Source organism: Chanodichthys erythropterus, chromosome 19, assembly GCF_024489055.1.
Source record: "Chanodichthys erythropterus isolate Z2021 chromosome 19, ASM2448905v1, whole genome shotgun sequence".
Lineage (NCBI taxonomy): Eukaryota > Metazoa > Chordata > Actinopteri > Cypriniformes > Xenocyprididae > Chanodichthys > Chanodichthys erythropterus.
Window position 1 is genome coordinate 38,085,065 of NC_090239.1, and position 13,474 is coordinate 38,098,538.

Consider the following 13,474-nt stretch of genomic DNA (forward strand, 5'->3'; position numbering starts at 1 on the left):
GAGCTGAATCACTGACTTCTGACATGGCTCTCTTTTCATAAACACAGAAGGTTTGTTTTTGATTTGACTTACATGATTTAAAACCTGATATCTTAATGTTTTTTTAGACATAATTTTTCTGTGATTAGTATTCACTAAGTTACAGTTCATTTTCTGAGAACTATCAGATTGGACTTCGTTCAGAAGGAGAGGAAAGATCACACATCATGTTAGTTCTCTTTATTTTACAAAAAGCACAACATTTTGTTTTTACTCTGAGTGTATACAAATAAAAGAAGATATTCTATAGTTTCAATTGATATATTACTTATGTCTCTATGACAAAAAATTATTGCAGTTTTGCTGCAATGTGACGCGCCGGCGCGTTTTCAGACCTCAAGATGGAGGGGCTCCAGACCCTGGACTTTTGGGGCTTTATCTACCATCTCTCTCACAGAGGCCGTTCGGCTACTCACCCTCATCCAGAGCCTGCTCCAGCCAGTGTGTCCACTCCAGAGCCCGCTCCAGCCAGTGTGTCCACTCCAGAGCCCGCTTCAGCCAGTGAGTCCACTTCAGAGCCCGCTCCAACCAGTGAGCCTGCTCCAGAGCCCGCTCCAGTCAGTAAGTCCGCTCCAGCCAGTGAGTCCCTTTTGGGTGAGCCACCGCCTCACCCTCATAAGTGGAGGAGAAGGAGGAAAAGGGCTTCCTCCGTCCTACAAGGCCTGGCGACCACTCTAGTGGTTGTTCGTGGGTTCTCCAAGCGCCTTGCCCTGCCGGCTCCACCGAAGCGCCTTGCCCTGCCGGCGCCACCGAAGCAGCCCGAGCCCGCTGCCGTCCCAGAGCAGGCCATTCTTCCTGAGATGGTCACGGAGCACCCTTGGTCTGCCCTGCCGCAGCCGCCACCCAGACCTTCTGCCCTGCCTCCGCCGCCCAGGCCTTCTGTCTTGCCGCCACCACCCAGACCCTCTGTCCTGCCGCCGTCATCCAAGTCTTCTGCCCTGCCGCCACTGCCCAGGCTGTCTGAACCGTTGGAATCGGCCTGGTCAGTTCCTCCGGCACCACTCTGGCAATCAGCCAGGACTCCAGACCCGCTGGAACCGGTGTGGTCAGTTCCTCCGGCACCACCCTGGCAATCAGCCAGGACTCCAGACCCGCTGGAACCAGCCTGGTCAGTTCCTCCGGCGCCACCCTGGCAATCAGCCAGGATTCCAGACCCACTGGTACCAGCCTGGTCGGTTCCTCCAGCGCCGCCCTGGCAATCAGCCAGGACTCCAGTCCTGCCAGTATCCGCCTGGTCAGTTCCTCCAGCACCGCCCTGGCGTTCAGTGGAGCACCCGGGATCTGGCCCACCATCCCTCCCCCTGATCCTCCTCCAGTCCACCTCCCTCCTGAGTTGTTTGTGTTTTTGTTTTGTTTTTTGTTTTTTCGGATGGAGCGTCTGGTAGCCGCTCCTTTAAGGGGGGGGGGGGGGGTAATGTCACGATCACCTGTGAGAGTGCCCTTCAGCCACTAGAGGGCACTCCTTCCCGGACTCTCTGTTTCACCCATTTCTTGGACTACATTTCCCATACACACTCCCCGGCTAATCACTATTCATCATTGCACCCAGCTGTTGTTTATTTTGTCATTAGTGTCTGTGTATTTAGTCTGAGTTGTTTCTGTCTGTTCTTGTGGTTCATTGTTGAATGTTACCCTGGAGTCTGATCCCTGGTTTTCATTTTTCCCCGTTTTGGTTTGTAGTTTCTTGTTTCGTGTTTCTTGTTTTATGTTTGGACTGTTGTTTTGGATTCTGACTCCTACCTGTACTCTGGATTATGCCTTTTGGAATTGCCCTCAATAAACACCTTTGCTGCAATTGGATCTTTACATCTTGTTCTTGTGCGCCCGTGACACAGGATGCTTCGATAGCGGCCTTAAGCTCATCCAGAGTGTTGGGTCTTGCGTCTCTCAACTTTCTCTTCACAATATCCCACAGATTCTCTATGGGGTTCAGGTCAGGAGAGTTGGCAGGCCAATTGAGCACAGTAATACCATGGTCAGTAAACCATTTACCAGTGGTTTTGGCACTGTGAGCAGGTGCCAGGTCGAGCTGAAAAACGAAATCTTCATCTCCATAAAGCTTTTCAGCAGATGGAAGCATGAAGTGCTCCAAAATCTCCTGATAGCTAGCTGCATTGACCCTGCCCTTGATAAAACACAGTGGACCAACACCAGCAGCTGACATGGCACCCTAGACCATCACTGACTGTGGGTACTTGACACTGGACTTCAGGCATTTTGGCATTTCCTTCTCCCCAGTCTTCCTCCAGACTCTGGTACCTTGATTTCTGAATGACATGCAAAATTTGCTTTCCTCCGAAAAAAGTACTTTGGACCACTGAGAAACAGTCCAGTGCTGCTTCTCTGTAGCCCAGGTCAGGCGCTTCTGCCGCTGTTTCTGGTTCAAAAGTGGCTTGACCTGGGGAATGCGGCACCTGTAGCCCATTTCCTGCACACACCTGTGCACGATGGCTCTGGATGTTTCTACTCCAGACTCAGTCCACTGCTTACGCAGGTCCCCCAAGGTCTGGAATTGGTCCTTCTCCACAATCTTCCTCAGGGTCCGGTCACCTCTTCTCGTTGTGCAGCATTTTTTGCCACGTTTTTTGAACAGCCTATTCGTTCAAAAATTTCTTTCTGTGTCTTACCCTCTCGCTTGAGGGTGTCAGTGATGGCCTTCTGGACAGCAGTCAGGTCGGCAGTCTTACCCATGATTGCGGTTTTGAGTAATGAACCAGGCTGGGAGTTTTTAAAAGCCTCAGGAATCTTTTGCAGGTGTTTAGAGTTAATTAGTTGATTAGGTTAATAGCTCGTTTAGAGAATCTTTTCATGATATGCTAATTTTTTGAGATTTTTTCATGAGCTGTATGCCAAAATCATCAGTATTAAAACAATAAAAGACATGAAATATTTCAGTTGGTGTGCAATGAATCTAAAATATATGAAAGTGTAATTTTTATCATTACATTATGGAAAATAATAAACTTTTATCACAATATGCTAATTTTTTGAGACCTGTATATCATCTTTTAGCTTAGGATATTTTCTTTCAAATGAGACTATTTTCAAGTTTCTGTGAGCTTTTGTTCGTAATTAATCAACTGTTTGTCGCAGATGTGAACAGGAAATGTGCTCTTGAACGGAGAAACACGCGATCTCCAAGCAATCGATCAAAGTGTGCTAACATTTTAGGACAGGTCGATGGTATATAAATCACGCCTGAACTTTAGTGTTCGTCAATCAAGTCAAACCATCCATTCAGAAACCGAGAAATTTGATACTTAAATGTAAGGAGGCTGATCTCTCAGGTTGATGCGCGAGCTGGCTTGAAGTTTTCATGAGGATTTATAGTTTATGGACTGTTTTGATTTCGGTAATTACATCTAGAAAGGTAAAAACATTGATGGCATCTATAAAAGAGATATTTGAAAGCGAAACGAAAGTTATTGCCTCGACCAGCGACATAGTGGGGAGGACGCACGATAGAAGACCTGCGCTTTAATTGATATGTATATACTGTAATACTGCATTTACAATGCTTATCAGTGGCGTGCACTTTGATCGCGAAAGTGAAAGTGAAAGTGCCCTTTGCGTTCGCATCGCGGTGCCCCCGCGTTCCCATCTCCCATCTCGCAAAGCTGCATAATTAAAGCTAGTGTCATGAGAAAGCAAACTGTATTGTCATGCAGCAGACATATATAAACAAATCAGAAATGCATTCGATTTCATTTCTCTTTTATCATCACTGTAATACAATACAAATCTTATTTAAATAATAATCAGTGTTCTGAAATGGGAGCAAATAAAGTGTCAAATGGAAGCAAATAATGCATTATGTATACATGCATACATACAATATGTGTCTAATGTCAATGCTATGGCCTTTAAGCATGACTGTTTGGATTTATATGAAATGGTAACAATTTATAATAAGATTCCATCTGTAAGGTTAATAAAAGTATTGTTCATTGTTAATTTCAACATTTTAAGTACGGTACCTCTTTGAACATTTTAAGAAACTGTATTTTTGTACAGGGCCAGATTGGGACTCATTTTCAGCCCTGGAGTTTCATGCCTTAGACCGGCCCACTTTAATTCATGACTGACAATATTAAAATAATGTAATTAAAACCTCAGTATATAAGTCTGCAATAGTGCACTGTTCTCTACAGCCTTGTAATTAATTGTATTTTTCAAAAATATCTTAAAATATAGTGCAAAAAATGCTAAAATTTGATTTTTATTGTTATAATAATGATTTTATAATGTGAACCATTGATTAATTCTCTAGCCATCTAGTGGCTGCAGTTAAAAATTCATGTTATTTTAATTTTAATTTAAGTGTTTGCTTTCCAGTAGATGGCAGCAATCGTCCACTAAACCCAGGCACATTTTTCATGTCCATCACTATGAATGAAACTGAGAAATGTAGATCTTTATTAAATTGATTTAACAAAAGATTTTGCTATTTTATATAAATGTATAATTATTTACTTAATACTTTATTACAAATTGAGGCAAATAAACAACACAAAATACCATAAATCCCCCAAAATTGCACAATTTTACAGTAAAATATTAAAGTATTACGTTTATTTAAAAAAAATTACAGTACGTTACAAAATCACATTTTACTGTCTGGTTATGTAAGCTAGTTGGACAGAAAAATGAATATTGGCCAATGTGTAATAGCATAGCTAGCAACATAATGATAGGCCCTATATTTTATTATTTGCCTACTATTATTACAATATGAATAATAGCTGCTTTATCTTTTGTGTGTTTCCCCTCTTCCTTTTTATTTATTTACGTTACTTAAATCGGCCTCCGGGGGCTAGACCTTGTGCCTTACCATAATTTAGTGTTGATTTAGAACTTGTCCCGATCCCCCTACAGACATCATCTCATCCCTTCTTCTCGTATACTTTTGAGTGAGATGTCTTCTCCGGGCGCACACTCCAAGTCCCTCCTGACCAGGTTAATTTACCCATAGAGTGACATGATATCATTGATGTTATGTACAAATGAGTGGTAAAAACCCGATCGCGCATTCGTTAGTTTGTTTTGTTTTTTTTCTTGCACGGGTGCCCCGTGCCGCCCCTGGCAAGATGCCGCCCTGGGCCATTGCCCATGTCGTCCAGGCCTAAATCCGTCACTGACTGGTTTTAAAGAAAAAAGTTAGGCTACTCAGCTTAGTACATTTGGCCGTGTCGACAGTTTCTAGAGCATCCATATTTCAACCCAGTGCCATGACAACACAGGCCCTCGCGGCCAAGTAAACAGACCGGCCCACCAGGAATTCTCCCGGTGCTCCCGATTAGCCAATCCGGGCCTGCTTTTGTATGATTTGTATTTTTATTGGACTACTGATGACTGCAGGATTCAGTGAGTGAAGGGTCGCACATTGGTTGAGAAGTGTAGCGCCGCACCACGTCTTTAAAATTCGAACACATTGTTTTCATTGGGGCTGTTCACACAGAACGCGCTTTTCCATTCCAATTCGCTACTTTTTCTTTGTTTTTCTGTAAAACATGCGCTAGAAGGACGTGCAGAACCGTTGCGCTCGCGTCTTACAGCATCTCGCGCATCACATGACGTTCTAAAGCCATGAATCAGTTCAGCTAAGTTAAAATCAGTTAAAAAAAGTTTTAAAAAACGTCTCGAGACCTTGCGGTTTCCCCCATTCCACTGCCCGCGTCTCACGTTTTTCAAAGCAAAAACTCGTTCTGTGTGAACGAGCCCTATGAGTGTACGCACACAGGCAGCACTACTGGGTCTGTCTGCATTGTCCAGATGAAGGCTGCATTCCAGTTAGTTTTTTAAATGCCCTTCCCTCTCTAACTTCCCTCAGTCTCGTTGACTCGGATGTCATTGCTTACGTTGCACGAGTGCCCACTACTGGCGTAACCTTTGCAATGGGCTGAACTGGAACGTCCTAAGCCCTTGATCACTTGGAATCCGCAATGGAGCTGATTTATTTATTATTTTTAAATAAATTAATATTTATTTTTTTTCCCTTTCAAAATTGTTTACTACAGCATTCTATATGTATATATGTGTGTTTTAAATGTATAAAAAATAATTAATATATAATTGAGTTGTTTGTGGTGGGGTAAATTAAACGCGATATGCGGTGACGTCATAATCGTGTTGCATTGTGGGTTATGGAGCTGCCTGAAGTGTACATATGAAGTAGGCTCGCTCCCTCGATTTTGACCGGTCTGTCCATATAAACTTCCCTCGTCCACTTCACGAAGTGGAACGCACTTCAAAATGGCGGCAGGGATTCCCCTGAGGGGAAGTGTCTAGGGAAGTTCGCAAGTACGTGTCTAAAACTGGAGTGGAACGCAGCCACTGATACTGTGAGTTGCTTGCTGCTTGGCGCGGCGCGTCTTGATGCACTTCATGCGCAGGACCGCACATATTCAAAGCAAAGCGATGTTAAAAGGACAGTCATCACATTATAAAATGTGGTTATATTTTTTCCGGCATCACAGGGGCCCTCCCTCAGCCTGGGGCCCTGGGCTTAAGCCCAGGTAAGCCCGAGCATTAATGCGGCCCAGCTGGAGGTTATACTCCACCAATGGCTCTGCAGTGAGTAGCCTCTCCGTTTCGAGAGTAGCGTGGATATGACGTCATCATCGACAGCCATCTAATGACATGGGCCATTACAGTGGTTAAAATTGCTGATTTCTCTGAATTTAAACATTGTTGGAAACATTTGGGATAATGTAGGTACACAAGTCAATGAAATATATAACATCGTTTTATAGGATTTTTTGAATCCAAAATTCTTACATATTGTGCCTTTATCATAATAACACTCATACTAATATACCACATTTCTGCCAAAATAGTTAGTTTTACTATAGTAAATCCATGGTGGGTGAAGTGAAAAGCCTTCTAACTAGTTTTCGTGGCCCAGTTTTTCTCCTGTTTCCCATGTCAGTGTTGTTGACAATGTCAGCACTGTTTCATCTTGCTTAAAATGAGTTCAAATCACAGAGAAATATGTGGGCTTATAATAGAGATAGAGAATTCTGAAAAGTGAATATATGTGCATATATGGAATATTAATATATGTAAACGTATATGAAACCTATTAGAAATTGGAACAATTCCATATATTGACATATATATTTATCACATATATTATATATGTTTATGTATAATACATTTTTGACATATGTCTCATATATAAAATGTCCTAATATGCTCATGTACATAAATACACATATATGCACAGCTATATATGAAACCTATTAGAAATTGGAATAATCCCATATATTATATATGTTCATGTATGTATAATACATATTTTGACATATATATATTATTGTCAGGTGAGGCAAGGGATGAAGGACTCAATGATCCAGAGATTAAAGGGCTTTTTATTAGACTTAAAAAAAAAAAAAAAACACAGTCCAATCAATGGCAGGACTGGTGCTCACACAGTATGACACAAGAACACGCAGCCAATGAGAACTCTCACTGACTGCATGTCCATACATTACATGACATAAAAACACAGTCGATAAAAAAACACCAGCCACATGCTACACAGAACATAGACAACATGAAAGCATGCTGTTGTCCTTTTTTCCATTTGTTATCCTTGTTTAACTCCACAATACACCTTATTCCATAACACAGTAAGAGCTGCAACAAACAAACAAAACAACATGAGTATTTGCAAGGAATTCACAGAATTGAAAAGAAACAATTGACTATAACAACAATTTAACAAAAATTAAGACTAACATTAATGATGAACAACTTCAAGTTAATTATCCAAACACAAAAAGCATAAAAATGAGCATAAAAAACAAATATATATATATATATATATATATATATATATATATATATATATATATATATATATATATATATATATATTTATATGCTTAAATATACATTCCTGACCTTGTGATTATTTTCAACCAGGTACTAAAACAGCCAAAGACAAAAATAATACAAAAATAAAACAACAAACAGCAACTAAATGTCCTAAATTTATGTTGAAACTGCCTTTTAACACTCTGTTTTAACTCTATGACTGCATGATTCCATCTATGAGCGATCTCCATGCATTTCTAGTGAGCTGCATTTCATAAAGTTTCTTTTTCTTTTTCTTCTTTTGGATTTTATGGCAGTTGCAGACCAAACCAGCTTCAGTGCATTTCTGCCACCTACTGGAGTGGAGTGTAAAGTGTTGATGTAGAAAAAGACAAAACAAAACGTCTCCGGTTACGCATGTAACCATCGTTCCCTGAGAACAGGGAACGAGACTCTGCGTTGAAACGCACTATGGGGAACGTCACTCGTGACTCGTGTTCAAAATGCCAAAATCACAACACTCCAATCCTATTGGCCGGTGACAGCATATGACGTCAAATGGCGTGAACCATGACATATAAAGGGAGCACCTGAGGAAGCAGTCAACATCTCTTCGTCTTTGAGGGACTGTTCAGCAGGCATCCCGAAGCATGGCAGGAAAGTCTCGTTCCCTGTTCTCAGGGGAACCATGGTTACATGCGTAACCTGAGATGTTCCCTTTCGAAAGGGAACTTCAACTCTGCGCTGAATCGCACTATGGGGAACGATATACCCACGCCACCATGCTAGAGGAGAATGCATGCCCAAAATGTCTGGACAAACATCCAGCAGTTCCAGGGAAAAACAGGGAGCAATTTCTCCAAGGCTGTCAGTGGCAGCATTCCCTATGGCCAACAGCCCAAGCTGAACCTAAAAGAGGCCTTCCGTAAAAGGCCTGCCAAGGCTGCTCGAGCATCTGGGACCAACAAACCAAAGAAAGTGGTCCCTCTAAGGGAATTTGGCCAGGAAACCAAATGGAACCCTGGCCAGTCACTAGAGGGGAACAAAGTCACCCCCAACGCCACCAAGGAGGCCGTACTATTCTAGCAAAAGCCAAACCTAGCCTGGCCAACCTTGTCTGATATACAGAATCTCCAAGCGCAAACTCCAAAGAGGAGAGCAGGAAAGAGCGACTGCGAAAAAGCAGTAAGCAACTCAAACCCACATGCAGAGATGGGCATCCTGGAGAGCGGAACTCAGCTGAGTGCTATAAACCCTCGTATGAGGGGAGTACAACCACTCATCCTAGGATCTACTCAGCTTCTGACAAAGTGCTGAGGAGGCTGTGTGCTAAAGAAACCCTGATACAGGGGAGCACAAACCAGCCTAGGGTCAGTCTGAACGGGAGACTTCACAGAAGTCTACAACCAATAACCAGCTTAGGGAGCTAAGCACAATTACACAGTCAACCCAAAGGGAAGTACGAAGCACAACCTAACAGACAGACCATACCGCAGGCACAAAGTCATGGAGGCCAACCAGAAGAGGCCTACAACATAACTAAAGTTCTAAAAGATAAGAACTTAATATCACAACAGAACCCAATCCAAAAGGTGGCATTCAGGATGGCCCATAAGGCCAATCGACTCAAAAGCACAGCATGCTAAGCGCATGACCAACCAAAATAATTAGGTAGCTGTGAGTGCCCACGAAACAGCCCGTCCAACACAATCCAACGAGCAGTGTACTCGGTAGAAGCACCTTCTACTCTTTAAGCAAGAGGAGTACAGCGTACGCCATCACGCGCTAAGGAAGGCCCCATGGGCCTATAACCTCAGCAGACACGTGGCGTCAGCTCGTGGCAGTGTCATCAGGGTTCAGGCTAAACAGACCAACTACAAAGTAGGTCATCAGTCAGCCCGAGCCCCAGCCAGCCAGTGACACAAATCCTTTTACTGCTACAGTAAAAAGTCAGAGAGAAAATAAATAAAACCTTGAAAAAGGTAAATGCCAGCATGCACCCACAGGAGGCCATTAAGGCCTACCCATCGCACGTGGCGTCAGCTAGCAGCCACTAAAGTTCTAGGAGCAAAAATAGAACCCAGTAACAAAACAGGGTAATTCAATTCAATTCACATTTATTTGTATAGCGCTTTTCACGATACATATCATTTCAAAGCAGCTTTACAGAGAATGCATGTCAACATTACAATTTAAAGAATGCAGTTAGCAAATAATGTAATAATTTAGGCAATTAATTTACAATCACTGTTAGCAGTTTAACTGAACATAGAAGCAATGAGCTCCTGAAAAATGAATTACATTGCCCAATTTCTATATCCTAATTATTGTTAATGTGCATGTTGATCCAGATGATTGCGTCTTCTGAAATCCTCGCAGGAGTTGTTGCCGTCTCTTCATAGGTGTTGGTCATCTAAGGTCTTCTTAACACTCTGAGGTCTGAAAACGCGCCGGCGCGTTTTGCAGGTTTTTTTTTCACATTGCAGCAAAACAGACTTAAAATACTCCGTCGTTTTTTGTCATAGAGACATAAGTAATATATCAATTGAAACTATAGAATATCTTCTTTTATTTGTGTACACTCAGAGTAAAAAAAACACAATGTTGTGCTTTTTGTAAAATAAAGAAAACTAACATGATGCGTGATTTCTCCTCTCCCTCTGAACGAAGTCCAATCTGATAGTTCTCAGAAAATTAACTGTAACTTAGTGAATACTAATCACAGAAAAATTAAACTTATATCTAAAAAAATGTTAAGATGTCAGGTTTTAAATTATGTAAGTCAAATCGAAAACAAACCTTCTGTGTTTATGTAATCTGTATGAAAAGAGAGCCATGTCAGAAGTCCGTGATTCAGCTCATTATCCGCTAATGCGGCCACGCCCACAGAGCAGCGCTATTCAGGCGCAAATTCAGAGGCAATACATGCATTCATCGTCTCAATCGTGTATTTATTGTCTTGAAAAGTGTTTATCTGGATGTAAAAGTCATGGTTAGCGAGCTCTAGAAGACATGCAGTTAGTTCCTGTTTTCTTTTCTTCTACAGATGAAGTTTAGATGAGTTTTTGTTTCTTTAGCGCCCTCCGGCTGCAGTATGTATTGGAAACTCCATTCATGGAATAGCCTCTTCTTCTTTTAGATGAATTTGTGGACTAAAAATGCACAGAGCGCCCTCCGACTTCAAGGATGAATTGAAAACACCAGCGCTCATAGTAATGACAATGAATATAGAATAAATAACTCCTGTATAGAAAATTAACATAAGCATATGAGAATCCAATATTTCTCCAAATCTGCATGCTTTTAAACTAAAAGCCTATATTCAGACTCTTTGCATCACAGATATACATTATATTTTAAAGTATAATATAAAACCATTACTTTATATTGTAATAATATTTTTCTGTATGTTTCATATATCATAATGATCTTGAGACATCACAGAAGGTTTTTTTTCACAGCCTACCTGACTGAAATCCCTCATTAATATGCAAGTCATTTCAGCTCATTACTATCCAATTCTTTTGTCTTCTCAGGTGAGAATGGCCCATTTTCAGTGGTGATTCACGCCTCCTCACATACTGTGTTTCTTGGCAAAAAGTGTCTTACAAAAACTAAATCAATATATTGTTTTATATGAAGGAGTAGGCAGCATAATTTTTACATAATTTTGAAGCAAAAACTCTAGTTTACAACCTCAAATACCCAGAAGTCATGTAAACACAGATTTACTATACTTTTTTTGCCCTTATTTCAGTGACTTAAGTTTTTTGTTTTTTCAATAACCATGCATAAATGTTATTCCTTCAAAAACACACATGTACATACATGTTCCTCACATATTATTGCAGCCTAGTTTGTGCTGAATACAGTGTAATGACAGTTTTTCCATTAATATGTTTATGAACAACTGAAAAAAAAGCACAAATGTCAGGGCATGTCAAAACTTCTCCAGGCCCCAAATCAGCCTCAGACTAATTGGATCTATTGGATCTAATAAACATGTTGTTTGTTTAGACGCAGTGATAAGTTTATTTAGCTCTTCCCGTCCTATAGTTGTAAAGACTGTTTTTGAGGGGTGATAATTGAGGTTAAATCATAATACTCTGTTAAAGGTTGTACATTTACAATTGTATTTCTGATACTTTAGATTTTCTCAGTAAAGAAATTCATAAAGTCATCACTACTAAATTGTAATGAAATGTTTTGTTCTGGTGATGTCTGTTTATTTGTTAATCTAGCCACTGTACTAAACAAGAACCGTGGATTGTTTTGGTTATTTTCAATGAGTTTGCAGAGATGTTTGGCCCTGGCTGCTTTTAGAGTCTTTCTATAACGGGAGGAGCTGTCTTTCCACGCGATTCTGAAGACCTCTGTTGCGGCAAAAATTAATTAGCTGACATCACTAGTAAGAGACAAACCTTAGGAGAATTCACTTTATAAAGATTTTATTTCTTGCAAGAAAGAGTCCACAGTCGACACAACCATACAATGTCTGCCCCGAGTGTGAACTAAGGACACAAAAGAACCCACAAACATTTATACGCCAAATGTCTGAGCAACTCTCCTCAGTACTTTTCCATACAGGATGAAGGTAACAAACACACACACACATGGCTCCCCTTCTGTCTTAGAACTATTTTAAATTACAAAGCAAGAAACACAATGGTCCCCCTTCTGTCTTAGATTTAAATTATCCGACACCCTTGGTTCGGGAAAGCTCTCAGTTTGGATGTCCGATCGTTACCCCCTGGGTTTCAACAGACACTGTGTCTGTTAACCTCAGAGAGGTGTTTTGCATAGCATGAAGCAGATATTGACATATTATATTTTTCCCCAACAATTCCCCCTTTTATCATTCTTTGATAACTCACAAGAAAATTTTAAAATGTGTAGGTATGAATATAACAATAATAAAAAGTAATAATAAAACAATAAAAGAGAAAAAAAAGTAACAATAAAATAAAAATAATAAACAATAATAAAACAAGCAAATTTAAGTTACTCGTCACACTTACACTCTTCATCTCTGATTTTTTTTTTTGTATATCTGATCACTCTTAAATTTGTAAATAAAGAAACATTTAGATATCTGGGATTCCTTCAAATGTTACCCAGATTAAATAAAATAAAAATAATAAAAACAAATAAATAAAAATCCCCTAATTTGTTTTAGGTGTCTCCTCGCTAAACATCTCATCAAATTTGTTCATCCACTCATTGTAATCGTCATAAACAGTTAGTTTACCCATTTGCTGAGACATATTAGTCTTCAACATTCTACTACATTGTACAATGCTGGAAATGCACTGCTAAGTGGATCGCACAGTTGTACGTCCAGGACGTACGAGGAAGATTAGTTTTTGATGCGTAGCTTTGAAAACTGGTTGGCTCAGCACCGCGTTGTTCCAGTGTCTCTGCTACTGAGATGATAGTGGCAAACGATGTCTATATTTGATCTCTGCCTGCACAGATGTGTGCCTCCTGCTCCTCTCCTCTCGGCGCCTCCTCCCCGATCACTGGTGGGACCTTTCTGCAATGGCTCGCATGCACCCACGGCGCTCTCTCAGCTACCTTGACGGCGGTGTGTCGTCAGAAGCACGACAAAAAGGCCCAA